The sequence below is a fragment of the Triticum urartu genome, chromosome 3A (genome assembly GCF_056163025.1).
Source record: "Triticum urartu cultivar PI428250 chromosome 3A, HENAU_Tu73, whole genome shotgun sequence".
In the NCBI taxonomy this organism is placed as follows: domain Eukaryota; kingdom Viridiplantae; phylum Streptophyta; class Magnoliopsida; order Poales; family Poaceae; genus Triticum; species Triticum urartu.
The window spans coordinates 684,369,999-684,382,919 of NC_141875.1; the positions used below are offsets into that span (position 1 = coordinate 684,369,999).

The following is a 12,921-nucleotide window of genomic DNA, read 5'->3' on the forward strand; positions in this document are numbered from 1 at the left end:
CAACAGGCAGTAACACTTTCAGACGATTGGCAAGTACTTTGGAAGCAATTTTGTAGAGCACGTTGCAAAGACTAATTGGCCGGAAGTTCTTTAGGTGCTTCGGTCTTGTTGTCTTGGGAATAAGAACAATCACCGAGTCCCAGAAACTCTCAGGAATTGGCCGGCCTTCAAGGAAACCTCGGATAGCCTGACAAATATCCTCTTCTAGAAAGTTCCAATGCGTTTGATAGAAGAGGGCTGTAAATCCATCAGGTCCGGGAGCTTTAGTAGGGCCCATCTGGAACAGAGCAGCTTTGATTTCCTCATTAGTGTATGGCCTGCAAAGATCCTCATTCATCTCCGGTGTGATCTTGTGAGGAATTGCATCAAAAACACGATCGGCTGCGCTGCATGGTTCAAAGGAAAATAATTTGTCATTGTACCCCTGAACCATACCTTTGATTCCGGCCTGAGAGTCGCAGCTAGTACCATCTTCGCGCATAAGAGAGTGGATCCGATTTGTACGTCTGCGCGCCGAAGCTCTAGCATGGAAGAAGTCCGTGTTGCGGTCCCCCGCCTTCAACCAATCAATGCGGGAACGCTGCCGCTCCATAATCTCTTCCCTCTCAAAAAGCTCACAGAGTTGTCCCTCAATCGAGCGTTCCTCCTCCACCAGTGAAGGAGAGGACGGTGAAGCCTGAATGGTAGCAATACGGCGCTCCAGACGACCAATCCGCTTCCGAATAAAACCGAAGGCCTCCTTGCTCTAAGAGCGTAGATGGCTAGCCACATGTTTGAGATTGGCACAAGTTGACCGGAGAGAAGGACAACCATCCCTCCCCTCATCCCATGCTCGCTCAAGAGTTTCTCTGTAGTCCTCAGCCCGAAGCCACATTTCTTCAAAGCGGAAACCCTGCTGGACCGGAGGCGGACGAGGCTGTTGGGTCTTGCCACCAAGCTGGACCAGCACGGGGTAATGATCCGAAGACGTTGCAATAAGATTCTCCACCCCAGCTCCATCAAACAGGTTTGAAAAAGCTCCATTCGCCACAGCTCTATCCAGGCGACACTTTACATGACAATCAGGCTCTTGTTTATTGCTCCACGTAAACTTCGGCCCAGAGAACCCCGGATCATTCAAGCAACAGTCCATCAAGCAATCCCGGAAAGCCGTGATTTGAGATTCAGAACGATCTCGGGGGCCACAATGTCCGTCCTGAGCCAAGACCTCGTTGAAGTCTCCACAACAAAGCCACGACCCATTCCACAACCGATGTAAACGTTGAAGGAGCTCCCAAAACAGATGTCTATCCTCTCTTCTTGGCTCCCCATACACAAAGGTGGCACGCCAAGTCACCCCCTCATCAATCTTCACATGAACATCAATGAAACGCTTATTGGCAGCCTTCACAGTAACATCAGCCGGTGCCTTCCAAAACAAAGCAAGGACGCCGCTGAGTCCCACAACATTAACAGCATAGCAACCAGAAAAACCTAGAGACCACATAAAGTTCTTCACACGGGTGTCCCTCATCTTCGTTTCAGACAAAAAGAGGAGGGAGGGTCGGTGTAGCTTCACAAGCCAGCGAAGCTCACCAGCTGTCGAGTTCGACCCCAAACCTCAACAGTTCCAACATAAGATACTCGTTGCGTCTGGTGGGGCTGCACCGCAGCCGCCGCCGGATCCGTCGATCGGTTGTTTGAAACACGTTGCTTCTTGTTGGAATCCACCTCAGAGTTCTGATTATCATCTGTAGTACCCATAGGCTCTCCTATCACAACAACAAGGGCTAATATATTATCATCCTCCTAGCCTTGGGGTGGAGAGGAGGTAGGAGCTTTGGCAGGCTTCCTTTTCTGTCCCGCTGAGTTGGACTTGCTTTTCAGAACTGAAGGAAAAAAGCTCACGCCCAGGATCACCGGTGCGACCTCTTCTCCTGCCGCGGCTGGACCTCCCCCGCCCACGGGTAGAGCCACCGCGTCTGTTGGGAGAGGAAACCTCGCCTTCAGAGGCACCCTGACCGCCTTGAGCAGCCGCCCTGCCACGACCAGAGTCACCCGACCAAACAGTCCCAGACGAGCCAGCATCGGTAGCCAAGGAAGAGGCCGAGCTGGACCTAGTGCCGCCAGATCTCTTCAACTGATCATCAGCAACACAAAGTTTTCTTGCCGCATATGGTAGGTCACCATGCTCGTCCCTAGTCGCTGGGTTTGGGCACAGAACCGAGGAGTGACCAAGGAGGGCACAAGAGTAGCAGTAAAAAGGCAGTCGCTCGTACATGACTGAGAACGTCTCCGTCCTTTTCAACTTGTGAGAGGTCACCGTAACATAATGCAACACCGGTTCCTGGACAGCAATTTCAGCTCTCACTCTCATGAAACTCCCCCAGCAGCAACCATCCGCATCCGAATCCACCTTGAGAATCCTCCCAATCGGCTTGGCAAATTCCATTCCCAGTTTGGCCTTCATAAGCCTCGGAGGAACATGCATAATACGAGCCCCTAAGCACCAAGCGGTCAAAATGAACTTGAGACGGGAGAGTATTCAGATAAAAAAACCTTTAGCAAAACTGCATGCTTGCCCACCATCCATGGCAAGCCTTTAATCACCCTGGCACGATCGGCCTCGGAACCAAATTCAGCCACAAAGACATTGTCCCCCAAGGGGTGGAACAGCAAACCTCTAGGGTTTCCCCATGCCAACCGCATCACCGATGAGATCGTCTGGATATGAAGAAGATTGGGGGACAACACCTTCCCCATCAGGGCACAATCCGGAGCCACCAGATCGACCTCATCTTCATCTTCCAGAATTACTGGTTGCGCCTCAATCGCAGTCAGACGAAGCGGCAGAGGATTGGAATCGCCAACGTCTAGATGCAGCAGAGGAAAAGGCGGACGGGGGGGGGGGGGGGAGGAAACGGATCTGGGATTCGAAAATCACAGGCCCAAACAGCGATCTAACCCTAGGAACCGCCTATCGCCCGTGGGTCGCAGGAGCCCTAGGAGAGAGAACATCGTGTGATCTTCAACGTGATTATGAAGATCATAAAACATGAACAGTTAGAAGACCTACAATTGGCTGTGTCATAGGATAACGTGACTCCACACATCATTTAATACCGTTGTAGCCCAAATGTTCTGTAATATAGTTAAATACATCAGTTACTAGTAGTAATAGCCACAAATAATCATCATGCATATGGCCATCAATATCATTAACGCCAAGCCATTATGACACCCATTCTAGGCAACTCTATATAAGCCGGGAGGAGGGCACCAAGCTGATGGTTAAAATCTCTCATATTATAACATGCGCCACGAGCAACAACACCGCAGGACACTACTAGGAGAAAGCTTATTGATAGAAATTTAGTAGTAGTGCTGGTTGACAACAAGCGCTACAGGTATCAAAGTAACAATAGCGTTGGGCCCCCTGGAAGCGCTACTGCTAAGTGGTCCCATGGCCACCGGCAGGGGTTACACGTACTAGTAGCGGTTGGCTGGAACCAGCGCTACTACTAGGGACATAACAGTAGCGCTGGGACACGAGGCCACCGCTAAGTCTGCTTGATGGGCCCAACTTAGCAGTAGCGCGGGTATTTCGCCTATCAGTAGCGCGGGAGGACACGCTACTGATAAGGCGCTATAGCTATTCCTTAGCAGTAGCGCGTGCTATGTGCGTTGCTGCTAAGAAATATAGCAGCAGCGTTTGTTCACTCCAGCGCTACTGCTAATATAGCTAGTTGTAGCGTGTTTACTCTCCATCGCTACTAGTATTCTTTTTCTTATATTTTTTTAAAATTTTAATGTATTTATACGCCGTTATACAAATTTTGGTAAAATACCAATTATGAGGTTGTTATATCAATATGTCCATAACAGTGTGTCAAATGAAGGTGGATTAGGTTCAAGTGGAGGCAACATGTGGTGCATGTCAAAAGTATACTACTAATCCAAACTTGATCTTGTTTGGACTAGTAGTACTTTCGATGTGCACCACATGTTACCTCCACTTGAATATAATCCGCCAACACAAGCTATTTAATCATCATCATAGCCATTACCATCAACAGTAGCTATTTAATCATCATAGTCATAGTGTAGCACATATCATCATCTTCAAACTCATTCTAGCTAGCTAATCACCACCAACACTAGCTGCGGTACCTATCTAATCACCACCAATACTAGCCGCGGTAGCTATCTAATCACCACCAACACTAGCTAATAATAATCATCATAGTCATTACCACCAACACTAGCTATTTAATAATCATAACTCATTTCTAGCTAGCTAATCACTCCTGCCGCTCTCTCTCAGCTAAAATAACATAAAACATGTGTAGCACTCCTGCTTCATCAAGTTGGAGCATGCAAATGAACCTGTCTCATAATCGTGGGCTGCGCTTCTGATTTCTGCCCCCTAGTACTTCTTTGCGATCATTCACAATTTTGCTCCAGTATTTCACTATTAAGCATTCCTCGCTATTAGAAATCCTGAATGCACTAAAGTGCATTGTAGGAAATCTTGGCCGTAAGCTAACAATTCTCATGCGACCTTTAGTCTCGATCCAATGAGGCACAACATTCATCGGAAATCCCTGTTGAAGAACATCATATAGTAACATACTTAGCAATAAAGTTTAGCTTAAAAAATAATGTATGCAAAAGATGCACTGAGGACAAATAGTAAAAATCTTACCATCTTTCCTAAATAGATGTTACCGTAGTTTAGTACGAACACTATTGGTCGCATGTTTTGAGTACAAAGATTCTTAAGTCCGGAAAAATAATTTGTCTTGACAGTATGAAGATCCTCAAGCAATGAAACATAATGATCTATCTCCTCGCAGTTTAGTTCAGCCCCGGGACAATGGACGGTCATGTCTACCAAATGCCGGACATGTTTGCTTGAATGGAAATAAGTTGTCAATAGAAATTAGTTGTCAACTATTTTTTAATAAATAATTTTGAAGACATAAATATGGTTGATAACTCACATAATGGTATAACTGGAGGCGTCTACACATCGACCCAGATGTTGATATTACCTTCAATATCATCTTCGGGACCAATATCAAAGGTGATAACCATATCAGGCTCAAATGCATAAGCCTTGCATAGTGCTTGCCAAGTTTTGCGTTCAAAATAGGTGTAGGTGTCTGTGTTGTATAATTTTGCGTGGAAAGTATAACCATGCTCGGTCTTCAAGTGAACTCTCTTTACCTCCATAGTAGTTTTTATAAGACTGAAACCTATCTTATCCAAGACAAAAACTCTTGCATGGCAGGTGATACGGTAGTAGAATAGTAAAAAATTTAAATTATAAGCTGAAACAAATGAAGCAGATGTCATGCTTAATTACGAAAAAAGACTTGTCGTTGTGATTTACTGTATCCACTTCGAAGTTCTCGTCCAGCTTGATGCTGACGCGCCTACCATCATCTAGGAAGATTCTGTCGCACAGGCCGCGCTCGTCTTCGCAGTATTCTCAAATACTGAAATCCTTTTCGTCGTCATTTCCTATGTTCATAATTGAAACATTAATTGAAAATCGATCAAAGGCAACTACCAGGATACTGAACACACAAATCCGGGGAACTCGATATTTCCTACATATTCTGGCACAAGTCATGCCAAAATTCATGGAAAAATCCGGCATGACCTTTGCTAAAATAGGACATATCGAGCGCCTGAAATTTACCGGAACGGAAATGAATCAACACTCCGGCAAAACATAGGCCACTCGGAGGTGTAACCTGCAAACATGACCGGCCACTTGGGCAAGCACATATCCAATTTGAGCAAGACAAGATATACATTTCAAAATATCTTATAGGACTCATATTGACATGAGAATTCAATAAGCAAAACCAAATCGTAAAATAAATAATTATTCAAATTAGCATGCATTCAATAAGCAAAAGTAAATCGTCTCATGCGTCCGTACATCGTCGAATATTATCACTAATACATCCCGAATAGTATCATACATATAACATCACTAATACAACTAAAACCCTAGCGCACGACAGGTATCGGCGTGGGCGGTGGACACCCACAGAGATCCCTGGAGAACCTGCCAGGTATTGGAGAACCTGTGCTCCAACGCAAACAAGTAGCGACGGACGTGCGTGTCCTCCTCACTGACACGGTGATGCACCACCTCCGCGGGGTCCTCGAGCCTCTCGATCGTCACTGGCCCACGCGACCGCCACCAAAGAAGGTTCGAGTCAACGACGGGCTGACTCCTCACCAATCTGCACCCCCGGTAGGTAGCGCCTCCCAGTACCACCTCAGAGAAGCCGAGTCCCGGACATGGCCCATCTGGTGATGCAGGTGTCCTCCGCCGACTCGATGACGAGGATGCGGTATAGGCATCATCGACGTCGATGCGGGAATAATTGCTTTAACTAAAAAAGTAAACTAGTTCTATTAATTTTCATACTAAAAATAAAATAGTTTTATTAAGTCAACTAGTTCAATTAAGCACTTACTATAAATAAAAATAAACTAGTTTTTACTAAAAATAAACTAGTTCAACTAGTTATATTAATTTTCTTACTAATTCTATTAAAGACTTACTAAAAAACAGTGAAAAAACTAGTTAGATGAAGTCTAAAATTTAACCCTAACTTATTTGATGAACTCTAAAATTTAATGAACCCTAACTAATTTGATGAACTCTAAAATTTAACCCTAACTAATTTGATGAGCTCTAAAATTCAACCCTAACTAATTTGATGAACTCTAAAACTAATTATATTTAACAACTACTGCTATAATTGGCATCTAATTTGATGAACTCTAACTAATTAGATGAACTCTGAAATTTAACCCTAAGAAACCTAGCTAGGCAGAGGTAGGGGAGGAGGAGGAGGAGGGCGTGCACACCTCGGGCGCCGGCGGAGTTAGGGAGAGGGGCACGCGGCGTCGAGGTAGGGGACGGGGTCGGGGTCGAGGCAGCGGGCGCACGGGAGAGCGGCAATGTTGGGGGCGTCGAGGTCGGGGTCGGGGGCGGCGTCGAGGTCGGGGTCAGGGGCGGCGTCGAGGTCGGGGTCAGGGGCGGCGTCGACGGCGTGCAGAGGGCGATGGGAGAGCGCGCGGCGACCGGGCGATGACGGCGGCGACAGAAGACGCACTCGTGTTGGATTTGGGGAAAGTAGGCGTTGGGGAAGAAGAAAACGGTTGGTTAAGTGGAAAGTAGCAGCAGCGCGTTCCACGGAAAGCGCTACTGCTACATTAGCTATAGCGCATGTCCATAAAGACCGTTGCTGCTACACATTTCTCCTTTATTGTTCTTTTTCATTTATTTTCATTCACATTTTGTTTTTCCCTTCCCCTTTTTTTTATTTCTTTCATTTTCATTTACTTTTCTATATGTTTTTCATTTTATTTTCTTTTCATTAGGAGTAGCGCTTCCTGCGCGAAACACGCTGCTACAATAATCTTAACAGCAGCGCGCTTTTCTTAGGCACGCTACTACTATAGGTACCCTGGCGAGAATAGTAAGGAGAATTGTAGTAGTAGCGCCTCTACAGTTAGACGCGCTACTGCTATGATCTTAGCTGCAACGCGTTTGGATAACATGCGCTAGTGGTAAATTGTAGTAGCCCTTCTTTTTGTCCCGCGCTACTGGTAAGTTTCTGTGTATAAGGTTTTCCCTAGTAGTGGCTGGGCGAGCAGCCAGCGCTACTGTTAATGCTACCTTATCATCCCCCCCCCCCCAGCCGGCGCGATAACTCTCCCTTCCCACACTCTCATCGCCTAACCCCCGCCGCCGTCGCCCGCTGCCGCTATCGCCCGGTAAGTCTCCCTCCCTCCCTTCTCCCTCCGACCTTGCCTCACCCTCCATCCCTCGCCCTTCTCCCTCCCTGCTCCCCCTCTCTCCCTCCATCCCTCTCACCCTCCCAGCCCTCTCCCTCTGACCCTCTCCCTCCCTTCGATCTCTCCTGCATTGCATAGACAGATGGATAGATAGATGAATGGATAGATAGATAGATAGATAGATAGATAGATAGATAGATAGATAGATAGATAGATGAATAGATAGATGGTTAGAACTATGTTTTTTTGATATATTGCATATATAGACAAATGGATGGATGGATATATTGATGGATATATAGATAGATGGATGGATGGATAGATGTTAGGGCTAGAACTGGACTTTTTCACTGTTTTGACCTTGTCAGCAAACCTTAGCACAAAATGAACTCTTTCAAAAACTATTTTGCGATCTGACCCTTTTCTGAAACGCCATAAGTCGTGGCGTTTCTGCTCTATCTAGAAACACCGAACTAGCCTGTGTTGTTGGCCTGGTCGAATAGCTACGTTTCAATGTAGAAACGCCAGCCCTTGTGGCGTTGCTGGCAACGCCAACATGTGTCGCATTTGTTCCCATGTATGAAACGCCAAAGTGTGTGGCGTTTGGAGCAAGTTCTTTTTGTTGTCACTTATTTATTAAGGGAAGCAACGCGGGCTAGTTTGGCGTTTCTAAATATAGCAGAAACGCCACGACTTGTGGCATTACCCAAAGGGTTAGATCGTGAAATAGTTTTCGAATGAGTTCATTTTGTCCCAAGGTTTGCTGAGAAGGACAAAACAGTGAAAAGTCCGGTAGAACTAGGGTATTTTTAGTAAATGTATAGGTCTTTTCAATTTTTAGGGTTAGAAGAAGGTTTTACAAATTTTTAGGGTTAGAACTAGGATTAGACAAATGGATGGATAGATGGGCAGTAAAAATTATTAGGGTTAGAACTAGGTTTTACAAATTTTGTTTCTGTTTTAGACATAGGGTTTCACTAAGTCCTAAAATGAGGATAATAATGTTTTTTTATATTTTGTTTTTGCAGAAATCAAGGAGCCCCTGCATCATCCCGGCCGCCGTCGTCCCCGTCACCGCCCCCCTCCGACCTTGAGGTGAGACCCGAACGCCTCTAAGTGGCATATGTTTTGCCGGAGTGTTGATTAATTTCCATCCGTAAAATTTCAAGCGCTCGATATGTCCTTTTTAGCAAAGGTCATGCCGGATTATTCCATGAATTTTCGCATGGCTTGTGCTAGAATATGTAGAAAATATTGAGTCGCCCGGATTTTCTAGAAAGATAGTTAAACGACATTTCAAGTTGACTTTAAGTCTGTCGAGGATTCATACACGATAGTCAAAAAATCAATGAGGGAGAAAGTCTCCACCATATATGAGAGAAGAAGAATGCCAACTGTTGTCGTGAGGGTTGTTTCTCCTTCTTCTCCTTGTATTAGACCTTTGTTATGCACTAGGGGAAGGAGGAGTAACGACCATCACTGACGGTTGAAAAATCAATGAGGGAGTGTGTCCACCATATATGAGAGAGGACGAAGAATCCCAACTATTGTCGAGGGGGTCGCTTCTCCTTCATTCCCGCGTGCTAGACATTTTTGTATACTGCACTCGGAAACGAAGGGAGGAGCTACCATAACCGACGGTTGAAATAACAGTGAGGAAGTGTCCACCATATAAACCACATGAGATGAGAATTTTCAAGAAAAGACTCGATAGACCGACAGTCAACCCGTGATGAATAATAATGATCTAATTTAGTTCTTGTAGTACATATATTGAATCTTAGAAGTTTAATCTTTGAATTATGAACAAAGGAAATGTCGGACGACGATGATAGGATCCCGGAGTGCAACTACTGTGGCGATGACAGGGGTCTGTGCGACATGCCTCGGCTGGTGGACGGTCGGCGCTTTAGTGTTAAGCTCGATGAGATCTTCGATGTTGAATCGGTACACAGTGACATGCCTTTTTTCGTAATTAAGCAAACTTCTGCTTCTTCAACATGTAATTTCCGTCTTTTATAATTCGACTAGCTTATCCCATGCCATGCAATACGCTATGTCTTGGAGCATCTGAATTTCGAAGATCATGAAAATATGGTGATAAAGATAGTTCATCTCAGGACCCATCATGGTTATGATTTTAGTGTAAAGTTGTACAATTCGGAGAGCTTATCCCATTTTGGTTGCTCGAATAGGTAAGCACTGTGCAAGGCATATGATTTTTAGGAGGGTATGTATGTCACCTTCGATCTTGGTGATCCTGAAGATGGCATGGACGAAAAGAATATGGACATTTGGGTCGTTGTTGATACACTTCCACTTCTACCTCTATGTGAGTTTCTCAAACATATTTATTAAGTAATTTCTATTGTTTATTTCAAAATAATTGACAACTTATTTCCATTGACAACTTATTTTCATTCTTCACAAAATGTACGGAAGATGGTAGACAGAACCTACTACACTGATGGCGCTGAATGAACTTATGAGGAGAAAGATCATCTTATATCATTTATTATTAATGTTGAGAATTACAATACCAGTGGTGAAACTCCTGCACATTATGGTCAATATGTGCCACTACTGCACATGTTGAACTATGGTAAAATCCATGGAGATGGCATGGCAAGATTTTTTACTATTACGACATCCGTGCATCTTTTGCATATATTCTTCTAAAGCCAAAATACATTCCTAACTACGATGTTATTATTATGCTTTTCAACAGAAAATCCCGAAGCATTGTGTGTTTGATCTGATGTTTCCGAAAGGTTGCCTTGATATTATTAGCTTACGGCCAAGTCTTCCTAGGGTTCACCGCTGTTCATAACGAATTTCTAAAACCGATGAAGACATGACAATCAAAGAATGGAAAAATGTATGAACAATCATAGGGAGCTACTTGGAAGCAACATTGTGCGAAGCGCAAGAATTGGAGACAGGATAATCTCCATTCTCCATAATGGAGCATCATGTCCACTCTTGTTTTATGCTATTTTACCTTAGAGAGGATAGTAGGTCCTAGCTAATACTCATGATCATGTGTTAAGAACAATTAAATAGGGTTGGTTAGATGACTAAGATGATGATGAATATGACTTGTTATTATGATAATGAGTAGAAGTTGTATGATGATGATGAGTCGGACTTATTATTATGAAAATAATGATGAGTTATATATGATAATGATGTTGCATGGTGCTATGTTGTTATATGAGCATGATGAGTTATTTTATATATCAGTGGATGAAATAAACATGGATTAGATTCAAGTGGAGGCAATATTGTGCAGATCGAAAGTACTACTAATCCAAACTAAAGCGGTCAAGTTTGGATTAGTAGTAGTTTCGGTGTGCACCATGTTGCCTCCACTTCAATCTAATCCACGTCCATTTCACCCATTGATGTATATAATAACTAATCATGGTCATAAAATCATATGGTGAAAATCCTATATATAAAACCTATACAAATACAACGCCAATAAGCTGCAGGGAAAAATTACAGGAAAATTTAGCAGTAGCACTGTTCATCAGAAACGCTACTACTATATACAGTTATCAGTAGCGCTATTTTGAAGGGTGTGCTACTGCTAATTAGGTATATCAGTAGCGTTGGAAAACCAACGCTATTGATACCAGTTAGTTGTAGCACCTTAGTGGTAGCGCTTGTACCAGCGCTATTGATAGCTCTAATTCCAGCGGTACTACTAGGGTTATCCCTAGTAGTGCGAGTAGGGTATGACCAGCACCTCATAGGGCCAGAACATGTATAATTTCTTGAGCATACTCTCATCCATACTTATCAATAGATAATGTTTCCTCTACATTCACAACCCAGTAGTATTGTCAGGATTATATCCATCACAGGAGGTATCAAAAACTCTGAAGTTGTTTGAAACAATATGCTGTTTTGGTTACCTACAACAAATCCACAACGTATTTCCATTTCAAAAGTCTAGTGATCATACATAAGGGAAACTAAACCCCAAATTACGAAGGTTCATTTTCGTAATTTAGGATTTCCAATTGCAATTTATTACACGATAAGTCTATACTATATATTTGAAGCTGAGAAATTATGTAAAGAATTGTTCTCATTGTTAAACCAAGCGTGCATGTGTTGCACTCAAAGAGGGTTGAGTCTATGTTTGCTTATCAGCGCAAATAAATCGATAGGTATTGCGGAAAAAACTTTGTAGTATGTATTATACTTGAGTTTAAAACAATTGTTATGACATACTTTTCCTATTTAACCTGTTCTAGTAATAAATTTCAGTTTAGCATTTCGAAACAAGTTTCTGTAGTTAGTAGTAATGTTTCTGCAAGATCAGGTTTAGAGAATTGAACCAAATATTGAAAATAGCATTGAAGGGGAAATTATGACGAGGAATAGAAATGGTAAAACACATATTTGAAATGATTATTACATGTTGGTCAACGAAGACAATATGTTAATGAATAAATGCATTTCAGGTTTAAATACAAAGAGATCAATTATTGGTCAACAAAGACAATATGTACCCGTGCACCGGCCTTCCCTTGTTTATAGCACAACCTTGGCTCTATACTTTTGTCCACTTGTTGTATCTCTCGTTCGATTGGTACAAATTGGTCTCGTTGCAATAGTTGAATCTATAAACTAGACCATATAAAATGAGAGAAATTATATTTGTGATGAGTCGGATCCATGCAACTCTGCTTGGAATAGGAGCCGTCTGGAAACACGGCAAATGTAGCATGGAGGCCGCACGGTGGAGAGTTCACGGTTCGGTGATCAACTACTTACAAATCATGAGGAGGAGGCGGGGAGGCTGCGACTCACCAATAATTCATATTTTGCGACCATTACACATTCGGGTTGGCCTTTGGGCAGAACAAATGCGTGCTCCCAGGGACGACTCATCCCTTGTTGTGGACACTGACTCAGCCCTGCGCTGCACGTATAGTATGGAGCCGCGCTGGACAGTGGGGACATCCCTCGTATCAGCCTACGCCCGGAGAGGCGCTGATGTGTGTACTGCTCTGGCATTGTTCAAGAAGGCCGTGAACATGGACACGATCTCGCGGAATGCCGCGACCCATGCTTTCATTTGGGCTTGCCATCTCGAGC

At 43.8% G+C, this 12,921-nt stretch overlaps 1 pseudogene; it reads right to left on the minus strand.

The window, feature by feature from the left end:
- Positions 1–1,554: 1,554 nt before the first annotated feature.
- On the minus strand, positions 1,555–2,688 carry LOC147981580 (uncharacterized; annotated as a pseudogene).
- Positions 2,689–12,921: the final 10,233 nt, after the last annotated feature.